Source organism: Apis mellifera, linkage group LG6, assembly GCF_003254395.2.
Source record: "Apis mellifera strain DH4 linkage group LG6, Amel_HAv3.1, whole genome shotgun sequence".
NCBI lineage: Eukaryota > Metazoa > Arthropoda > Insecta > Hymenoptera > Apidae > Apis > Apis mellifera.
In genome coordinates this window covers 880,451-892,532 of record NC_037643.1, presented here as the reverse complement: position 1 = coordinate 892,532, position 12,082 = coordinate 880,451, and the positions used below count along the sequence as shown (strand labels likewise).

General features: G+C 17.0%; 1 protein-coding gene across 6 annotated transcripts in view; it reads left to right on the top strand.

The window, feature by feature from the left end:
- Nucleotides 1–12,082, top strand: part of 5-ht7 (serotonin receptor 7) — a 398,906-nt gene that overhangs the window by 139,956 nt on the left and 246,868 nt on the right.

Genomic DNA, 12,082 nt, shown 5'->3' with positions numbered 1-12,082 from the left:
ACATAAGTATTTTAAAAATTCGTATAACGTAATAAAAAATTATGCTAATCTTTAAAACATGTTTTGTTCAGTTTTTAAAGTCTATTTTTTATAATTCTAAGAAGAACTATTCTTCGTATTTGATTAAAATTTTACACTTGTCGCATTCCTTATTAGAATCATAAAAACTTTTGTGAAATTATAACTTAAAAATTTATTTAATAATAAAGAAACTTATTATTATATTGTATATACTAACCGATTTTATTGATTTGATCAATTTTGGTATACTGGAAAGAAACATATTAATAACAATGATATCATTTATTTCTATCAATGATAATTTCTTTTAAATTCAGATCATTAATATGATTAGAGTAAAATTTGTTTAGTATTTTTAATAATATAGAAATTAATCATATTTGAATAACTCTAAATCTCATATAATATTGTTTTAAATAACACAAAATCAATTATTCATATTATTCAATAATTATACATATTGTATATATTATATTGCTAATGACAAAGAGAATATGATAAAATGAGAAAAAGATAAACATTTGTTATCTGCAAACACAAGCGATACTTTGAAATATTTAGATTAGTAGCAAAATGATGCGAACTCATATCAATGTATTATTAATTGGATATACTTCCATTAAAATATACATATATAATGCTGTGAATATTGCTGATATCAATCAGATGTCGCCGTTTTGATGCAGTATTACTAAATGAGTTTTATGTAAATTATAGAAATGGAATTAAAATTTAATAAAAATATAAGTTACAAACACGATATTTAAATGATTTTTACAATTTTACATTCACAAATTTATGTCATAAAAATTAATTTTCTATTTTTATAAAATATATTTTAATACTTATTTTATTATTATATTTTCAATATCTTCAATTTATATTTTTTTTCATATTATAATCTATAGAAAGTTAAATATTTACAAAAATATTTTAGAATAAAAAATAATATAAAAAGATTAAATAAAAATATAATTTTTCTAATTAAAATTTTTTAATTATTTTATTTTTGAATTAATAGATATTATATTGTATAATGAATAATGAAATAACGAAAATCTTTTATTAAAAAAATTCTCAATATAATTTTATGACTTTTTTACGAATATTTCTTAGTTCCTAAATATTTATATGTATTTCATTTATTTCTATAGAAAAATTATAGATTGTTCATTTATAAATTGTTCATATGAAATTTCAATCTATTGATCTGTTTCTTCGAAACAAATAAAAGTTCTTATTGAAACACTTTTAAATGGAAGTCTTTTAAATGGAATAACTTACAATTAAAAATATAAATCCATAGAAACTTTCAAGTTCAAACAATTTACTGACATTGATTATACTTTATGTAAAAATTAAATACATAAAATGTCCTTATTTCTATATTTTTATAATTATTTATAAAATTATTTTTAAAAAAATTTTTTACTAATAAAAAGTATAATATTTTGCAGATCTTATTGATTTTATGTTATATTGGAAATGAAAGAATAATAATTAAATTGTAAATATAAATAATTAAATTAAAAGAATAATAATTTTCTATTTATAAAAATTCTTTTTTATAATTTTAATATAAAAACAAAGAAATATTTCCGTGATAAAAGATTCCGACAATTATTTTACAGATAATTTCATATTTTAAATGCAATTATTAAAATCTATTAAATATAAGAAGATAAAATATATTTTCCGTATCTGAAAAACTATCAAAAAATTTTAATGATAAAAAAATAATTATTTTTTAAATCATTTATTTTGAATTCTTAAATTCTAAAATTTTATTATATTGTTAACAATTAATATAATATTTTATTACAATATAATAACATAGTTAAATGGAAAAAAAATATAGTTTAATAGAAATAGAAAATTTTCTTTATAATATTTCAAATCATTTTTTTCTCAATTTTTTTGAACTAATTGATTGCATGTTCGAGAAATTGTTCGAAAGAAATCTGACATTTATCGTATCATTAATGCGTATTATTGATTAAGGTATATTTTTCTTCACAACTATTTCCTGGATTATATTAAGTGATTATGCAGTTTCCGATCGATTTAATGAAATAAAGAGTTTGATAGCAATCGATATAATATCGAATATCGTTCTGATAATATTCAAATACGTAATTTAAATGGTTTACATCAATGATTAATATTTTAACTTTAAAGTATAATTAAAAATAGGATCCCTTGAAACGTCAAATAGGAATGTTTGAAATAATAAGTGACCATATGTTTATCGAGTTTTCCCGATACTCTTGAATTTGAAGATAAATTATTCACATGCTTATACCAGCTATCCACTTCATTTTGATAAAATATTTCAAATTTATATTAAAATTCTCGAATTATACATGTATCGAAAATTTAACGAATTTAGCAAATTATACAAGTATATCTCTTTTATTATTACAAATATATAAAATAATTTTATTTTACTTATATTTAAATATATAAATATATAAATATAAAATATATAAATATATAAATATATAAATATATAAATATATAAATATATAAATATATAAATATATAAATATAAATATATATAAATATATAAATATATAAATATAAAATATATAAATATATAAATATATAAATATATAAATATATAAATATAAAATATATAAATATATAAATTTATATGTATAATTATTATAAATTTAATAATAAAATGTGATAAATATCCATATAAAACATTAGATAGATTCAATATTTTTATTTCTTTTTCTATTTATAATTGTTTACTTTCTAACAATTATAATAATATAGAGTAAGTTATAATGTATAACTTTTAAAATAATATAGAGATATTTTACAAATAATTTAATTTTTTGAATATTTTATGTTTTAAATCAAAATGTCTTATAAAATATGAAAATGCAAAATTAATAATTTAATATTTAACGTTTATTCATTATCAGTAATATTAAAATAAATTCCAACATTATTTTGTTTTAATGTTAATTACAAATTTCATAATTTGAAAAATCAATAATTTTGTTTTTATCCATTATATAAGAATTCATAATAATATTTTCTATTTCTATATATATTCTATTTTTATATATATAATATGGAGATGTAAGATTAAGAATAGAATTTAAATAGAAAACATCAAGATTGATTGCCTATAACAGTAAATTAAATCATTAATAAAGTTGTATTTATATGTAAGGAAAGAAAGACATAATAGCAGAAAAAATAATTTCTATTTTGCCAATTATTTGTTTCTGATATGACATATTGAAAAATAAATTTAGTATTTATCGAAAAATTATAAAACTATGTGAATAAATATTTTTTGTTAGATTTTATGTTTTAATACCCTATCCATATTAGTTATTTATAAATATTATATTAATATTTTAAAATTTATTTGTTAAACTAATTTATTGCAATAGTATATTTTTCTTTTTATATAAATAATTTAAAATAGAAGAATGTAAAAAATATTGCAGTGAAAATGAGTGTTTGACAATATTATCTGTAGTTTATTTCTAAGTTTTCATTATTTCTCTAAAAATTTAAATTATTATTTTATTTAGCAATTTTTATATTGATTAAATTTATAAATATATTAAAATTTATGTTTAATTACTTAAAAAAATCTTTAGTTTATTATTAAAATAATAAGAAAAATAATCAATATTTTATAATTTTCTTGATATTGTATTATTTTATTTACTATATCAAATAAATTATTTAAAGTTAAATTATTTAAATTAATTAAAGTTATAAAATATAAAAAAATAAAAAAAAAATATTTTATTAATTAAAATAATTTTAAATAGTAATATTTTTGTAATTCATTGTTTTTTAATTTTTGTAATTCTAGTAATAATTAATAAAACTTAATTTCATCATGATGCTAGTTAATTAACATAAAAGATGTAAAAAAAAATAACATTAAAATATTTTTAATCATATTTTTATTAAAAATTGAAAAGTAAAATTGAAAAAAAAAATTGGTTTAATTTTATTATGATGTATCATTTTTAATTTATAAAGCAAAATATTTCGAAAATTCAACTATTAAAAAAAAAAAATATTTTAAATAAAAATTTTAATTCATATTTGATATTGAATACTAATTTTCGCCTAAAAATGGAAATCCGTTATAAAAAATTTCTATTTATAAAAATTAGTTTTATTGTAGTATAGCTATATGATTTTGACTCATATCCTTTATTTGTTAAAATATTTTTCCCTATAAAATATAACATTTGAGATTTTAATATTTTAGTATTTCGTTCTTTAGTAAGTCAAAATGGTATATCCTTTAATCAATTATTTTTATTTATATCCTATAATCAATTTAGCAAAAAATTGGAAATAAATAATCATTAATTCTATCACGAATATACTATGTATTCATTTCTTTATAATTTTCTGCTATAAAATTTTGTTATTATTTTATTTTTTTTCATGTATGCCAAGTCATTTTCAAAAATCAAGATTGAGAGAATAAAATTAATTTTCAAGAAACAAAAATTTTGAAAAATTTTGCATTTTTTTGTATGATAATATCTTGAAAAAGTAAGTATTTATATATATGAATATTTAGTTTTATTTTACATGAGATTATATTTGATATGTATATATGAATATGTAAATCTACATACAAAAAGAAGAGCTAACGAGACATCTTGGCACGATTTATATTGTTTTTTGATTCGAGATTTTGGATTCATTTATTCATAAGTTGTATAGAAATTTCAATACATAGAATACGTGAATTTTTTTTTTAAATACACTTGTACACATATATAATACACAACAACAATTATATTTCATAAAATTATTATAGTTATATATTCTATAAAATGTATAAATATTATTATAAAATTAAAAATTAAAATTAAAACTCAAAACAAATAAGCGAATTTTGTGTTGGGAATTTTTGTCACAAATTTTATATATACGTTTTAGCAATACATTAAATTATACATACAAAAAATACATACGAGTAAACATGTTGTGATTTCTTTCATATTTGTAGTAAATAAAAATTAACGGTTGTTTTCTGCCATAACATACATACTTCTGCAGTGCGTTTATATATATTTACATATTATATATAATTTAAAAAACAATATTTTTATTTGATTGATAAAAATGATTGTTATTTAATTCATTACATGAACATACATTTTTATTTGGTAAAAATTATAAAAAGAAAAGTAGGAAAAATAATAAGAAAAATAAGTCATTAGCAATTGAGCTTAAAAATAGAAAAAATTGATTAACTGTACAATTTCTGATCATAAGTTATTTACTATTTTTTATATTTTTGATATTATCACATAAATTTCATATATTTTAAGAAAATAGTTTTAACGATTGAAAAATTAAATAAAATTTCAAATGAAAAAATGTTGTATTTTATTTTATTTTATGTGATTTATATTTATAATAAAATCATCTCTTTTATAAATTGTAATATAATTAAATTAAGAAATTTTATAAATTAAAATTGAAAGAAAATTTTCTTGTAAATTTATATCTCATTTTATTTTATTATAAGAATATTTCTTTATAAAAAATATATCTTTACTATAATATATCTTCATTTCCAGAAATTTTATATCTTATTTGGCTTTATGTTCTATTCGTAAAAAAATAATTTTTTATCATTTTATATAGTAAATGAAAAATATTAAATTAATTCAATCTCTTCATTATATCAGCTAATCAGAATTTGCTAATTCTCTACGAATTTTTATAAATATTCTTATAAACTTGAATTCTTTTCAATTATTCAACAAAAATAAAGATATATTCTATATAATGCTATTCTATATTTTTATTCTTTTTAGATTTTTAATCCTTATAATAAAATTTCTCTAACTAACTAGAGTAATATTTTATAAATTTTTATAATATTTTTACTTTAAATATTTATATTTATAATCATTCTAAACCATATATTTTTATTCAATCCTTCTATTAAACTTTTTAATATCTTTCTATATAATTAAAAATATTCTTTAATAATATTTATACTATACTCTCTTTCAAATATTAATCTTTATTTAATCTTTATTAAGTCTTTATTTATCATAGCATACGCATTCTTAAATATTCTTATGTTTCATTCAACTAATCACTAAATATATTTGTTAAGGATTAAATCAAAATTAACTTGTGAAGCGACTAAACAACTTGAATTTTGTTTTTAATTTCAGCATTTTCAATAGTTTAACAATAATTTATGTACATTCTTTGACATTTTCCAAATCCTGTATAGCAATCTAAGTAAAATATAACAGCAATGATCTTCATGAATCACTTGCGCGTTTAATGCTTTGTGACGGATCACCATAAAATCAATCGCAAGAAACTTGACCTCCATGCGCTGCGACGCGACTTCTTCGAAATCGCTCTCCAACACGATTATTGGTTTCTCTAAAATTTACATTTTCACGGAAAATAATAGTTGGAGGAAAAACCAAGACTTGTAACAGTATTCAAAATCAGATAGAATTTGCAGATATATCAGAATATAATTAAAATCAAATTATAGTCAATCATCAATCAACTGCAAATAATTAGAATAATTAATCGTTCATTCAAGCACATAATATATAAATAATTGTACAGTTCTATAACCATAGATGATTTTTCAAATAATACCATTTAAGTCATTCCATTTATGAAATAAAACCTTTATATTCTATTTTATAAAATATTTTTCTATTTCTTCTTATATATTTCTTCTACTCTATCCTTTTTTTCTTCCCTTCTATTTAAATATATATTTAAAAGTTCATATTTAATGTTTACATTAAATCAAAAGTTCTTACATTACATTTAAAAGTTCTTATTCAAAAATTAGGATAAAGAAATAAAATAATATTCACATATGTAACTGAATTTGAAAAAAAAGAAATGAACTTAGGTTAATTTAGCTACAGAATATAAAATTCCTTCAATTGAAATTTTTTTAATAAAATAACATCGATATGCGAATCGAAACAAGCTCCAAAATACGAATTATAATTGATTTTCAATTTATGCAAATCATGCTGTGATTTAATCGCTTAATCTCTCTCTGTTTCTCGATTTCTCTCAGTTTTCGGTTTTGAAATGTATCGCTTTTATCAGTGAACAATAACGTTGAAACTCAATGATGCATATATCTATATATATATATATACATATATATATATGTATATATATATATATATATATATATATATATATATATATATATATATATATACACATATATGCATCACTGTAATAATCTCATAGTTTTTACGATGAAAATACTCCGCAATGTGATAAATATAAATAAGGCGTTATGAGCGCGATGTGTAAGATTATCCTAAATTAAACTGTGTTTTGCATGGTGATTTTCAGTTTAATTACTGTTATAACCTCATTTTTTTTTGTTGTTGAATATTTCTAGTATGTCAATTTTTCGTGGGTATCAGTTATTAATATAGTTCTTGACCGATATATATAATCTATTATTAATTTCAATGAAATATAATATATTTATTAAAATTAATTCTATTTTATATTAAATTGTTTGTCCGATTTGCTGTAATGAACATTACATTAGATAAAATCTTTATTAAAGTATTGAAAATATAGAATATTATTTTCTAGTATAAAAAAAGTAAAAAAATAAACATAAAATAAAACGTTTTTCTTAAATTTCAAATTTTGTTTTCAAGAAAATTAGAAAAATTATTTTTTATTTAATATAAACTTGAGAATCTAGATTATATTTCAAATAGTATATAAATTGATCTATTTTTATTTTATTATTAATGAATTTAATTCTGATTATATTTAAATTTATATAACTAGATATTAATATTTTAAATAAATAAACTATATTTATATGATAAAATAAACTTGCCCTTGATTGTTCTTAATTGTAAATGTAACAATTAAGAACAACATAACAATTATTATTTATTATGCTAATTTAATCGGATATTGTCGTTTGTGGAAAAAAATAGAATACTTTCTCATGGTTAATATGAAAATAATTCTGACCTATTGATATCGTTTATTTATTTCTCATCAGTATACAATATTGTATACAATATTGAATGTAGTAATGCAAAAGAAGATAAATTTACATATAAAATATAAAGTTAAACAAAAATATAAAGTATAAGTCAATGTTGATAATTTATTAAATTATTAAATGCATGTTCATTTGCATAAAACTTCATCTATGCGTATAACAATAAAAATATATTTTATATTATTTATTTACTAAAATAATTTTCACTTGTTACAGGATTTTATTTATTTTTTTATTATTTTATTTATTTTTTTTTATTTTTATTTATTAAATTATTGCATATGCATATCGTATTTTCAATTAAAATTTTAAGCTTAAGATATTTATAGATATAAGATATTTTATAGGTCTAAGTTCAATTATAATTCTTAAACAATAAATTCTTAAAAATAAAATTTTATAGGATAAAATTGAATAATTTTAAATGATATATCACTTAGTATATGTATTTTATGCAGAAAAAATCCGTAAAATGGATTTTGTAATCATTTTTTTTTAAATAAAATGATATATATTTTTTTATATCAATTAAAGCATCATTTTATTTTCTTTATAGAAAAATATGAATATTTATGTCATGAATATTTAATTAATTTAAAAGATATTAATCATATAAAAATATAAACATATAACTATTTTTTTCTTTTCTTTATCTTTCTAAATTAACTAAATTTTGCAAATATAAAATTAAACAATCTTTTAAATTAAATTTTAACTTTTTAAACGTTTTTAAATGTAACTTTCAACACAACTTTTTTTTAAATTTTTGAGAATAATAAAATGCATTAATATTAATATATAAAAAAATGTATGGTATCATTAAAAAATAATATGATATTGAATCTTCAATAATTTAATAAATTACGTTCTTACAATTTGTCGTAATATTTTGAATACATATTTCATAATAAAAGATTCTTTATTCTTCATTCAAAATTTCTCCATTTGTTTCTACAATTTCATTCTTATTATATAGCACTTTACCTATATATTATAAGATGTTTATTGATTTCAATGTAGAATTTGCTATCGTTACGCTCTATATGTTAAATATTACGAGATTGGTGTCCTAAGCACCAGTTTCGCTAATCCAACAATCTAAACGTTAAATTCATCGATTTCTACATCTATTATATCGATGTCTAATCTAATTGCATTGAATTTTGATGTTGGACCTCTTATTATTGTTGTACTATAATGAAAAATTTTTAGAAAAATCTTAAAAATGAATATATCTTATATTAGCATCGTCTTTCTGTTTCTGAATGCAATGATTTATTTCTAAATGGAATCATTTTTTTTTATTTTATTATTGATTTATTATTACAATTTATGTGAAAAAATATTTTAATATATAATATAATAATTTAATGTTAAAGAATCAACGATTTGTAAGATATTTCAACTTTCTTATGAAGAAGGTTTTCAAATTTTCTGTCAATATTGTAAAAAAGTATTTCATTTCTTTATGTTTTCTATAATATAATTCAAAGTCATTATTTATATTATTATAAAGAAATTTGTTCTTGTTACATTTAAGATATGTATTAATATATATTAATATATTATTGTTTATTAAGATATTATTATATATTTTCAGGATCTAAAAAATTTTTATTTTACAATAAAACAAGAAAATATATTTACATTTTGTACATTAACATTTTTGTAACAAATTTCGCGTAAAATAAATATGAATATAATATTAATTTGTTCGTAATATAATTAACGTTCATTACAAATTTATGCAATAAGATTGTTATTTTAAAGTATTTATATTAGTATCCATGAAATATGCAACTTATAAGAAATATGAAATGTTTATATGATTTTTTATATATTTTATCCTAATATAAATTATTTCACGATAAATTGTTTGTAAAAATTATTGTAAATCGATCTACAGTAAAAAAAATATATGATTTCATTTAGAAAAAGTGCATTTGCATTTCCTAAATATATCGTTGCATATAAAGAAAAGTAAACTTATAAAAAAATAATTCTTTTACTAAATTTTATTAAATCCTTATATTATTCAGCTTGTTTCTTTTTCTTAAAATTATTTTATATTACTTATCGAATATCTCATTTTCGAAATATAATCCATCTCGATTACGAAAATTATGTTGATATTTAAATGAATGAATATTTAGATAAATATTGAAATTATAATATCTTTATCTTGTACAATAGTAAAGTATTTTATTAAAATTATTGCCTTTTGTTGATCAGATTAGGAATAAAATTTTAATATATCCCATTATTTATATATATAACTAGTTTTCGTATTTAAATAAAAAATACTTTACAGTAAAATAGAAACAAAAATTTAATAATCGAGTTAATCAATTAAAATTTCATTTCAGAAAATAATTTATACAACAAAATTCTATTGCATTAAAGATTCATATAATTATCATATTTTTTTTAACATAAACAATAAATCTAATTGTCAATTTTCTATTACTATTAACAAAATTTTATTATTTTTTTTTATAAATTTCACTTTCAAATACTAAAAATATCGAAGTATAATATTGATTTGACAATTAAAAAAATAATTATAATTACAATAAAATTTTTAATCTTTTTTATCTTTTTAATTTTATATTATATGATTCTGTTCAATTATGATAAATAGAATTATTTTTTTATGAAGAATCTATATGGCAAATTTTAATTTCAATATATAATGTAAATACAATATAAACTTTTAAAGTCTTTATAAATATTAAAATTTTAAGAAAATGCTTTAATATATTGATTTTCTTACTTATACTAATTTATTAATTAAAAAAATTTATTTATTTATTTAACAAAATATTTTATTTTATTATTATTTTATAATAAATTTTATAATACGGAAATAATAAAGATAATTAATATTTTTTTTATAGTTATTGTTTTTTTCTATAGTCACTTCAATATATCACTTTTTTTTAGAATTTTTAAAGAAAATAAATGTTTTTTTTTTTTATTTATTTCATTTCTAATTTCTAATATATTGAAAAATAATTTCTTATTATTAGAAATTTTTAAAAGTAGAATGTTAAAATAACCTTACAAAGTAATGAAAATAAAAAAAAGATAATTTGTATGGATTTCAAAAACCATTTGTGCTTTTTTGTGCTTCATTGTTTCCTTATCGAATATTATTTGAATATTTTACATATTCAATATGTATTATCACCATACATTGTATATCTTGTTTAATATATTTTATCAAATTTTTTTGCAAGGGGCACGTATTATATAATTTATACATCACGTAAAACTTAATTATTTATCATATGGCACACTTATATGATAAAAGCAAACTTAAAATTAGTTCTATTTTTTATTTTTGAAAAAAAAATATTTTTATTCTTAAAATAATGTACTGGCTCACAAAAGTATTTGAATATTGCTTTATAAAAAAATTTATCTAATCTGAAAATTTTTATATAAATTTATTTGTAGGACAATAAATTAATGTAAAATAATTTTCTCATTGACAAAAAATCTTTTTAAGAGAAATAAAATCAATCTTCAAAATTCCAGTATGTTTTTATTTTAAATACAATTTCAGAAAATTTTTTTACAACAGAATAATAGAATATTAAATTCTAAACATTTTGTAATTTAAAATTTTGTTCTATTTTATGCCGTTATTATGTTTAAAAAATGAAAAAATATACAAAACTTAAAAATTGATTTTATTTTTATAAAATAATATTATTTATAATATTTCAATAAAAAAAAAATAATTGCTCTATATATAACGCATAAATTTTCTACATATTCATAAAGTTTCATTAAAAATAAAAAATTGATTGTTAACATTTCATTAAAAAAGTATTCAAATACTTTTTGTGAAATACTTTTCACTTTGCACTTGTGCACTTTTTTCAATAATCTAAATGCATTTATAATGAAAAATATATATTTTTCATATAATAAATAATAAATTTTTCATAGTATTATGTAATAAAAAAATATTCTTATTTTATCTTTTTTTTTCTTTTT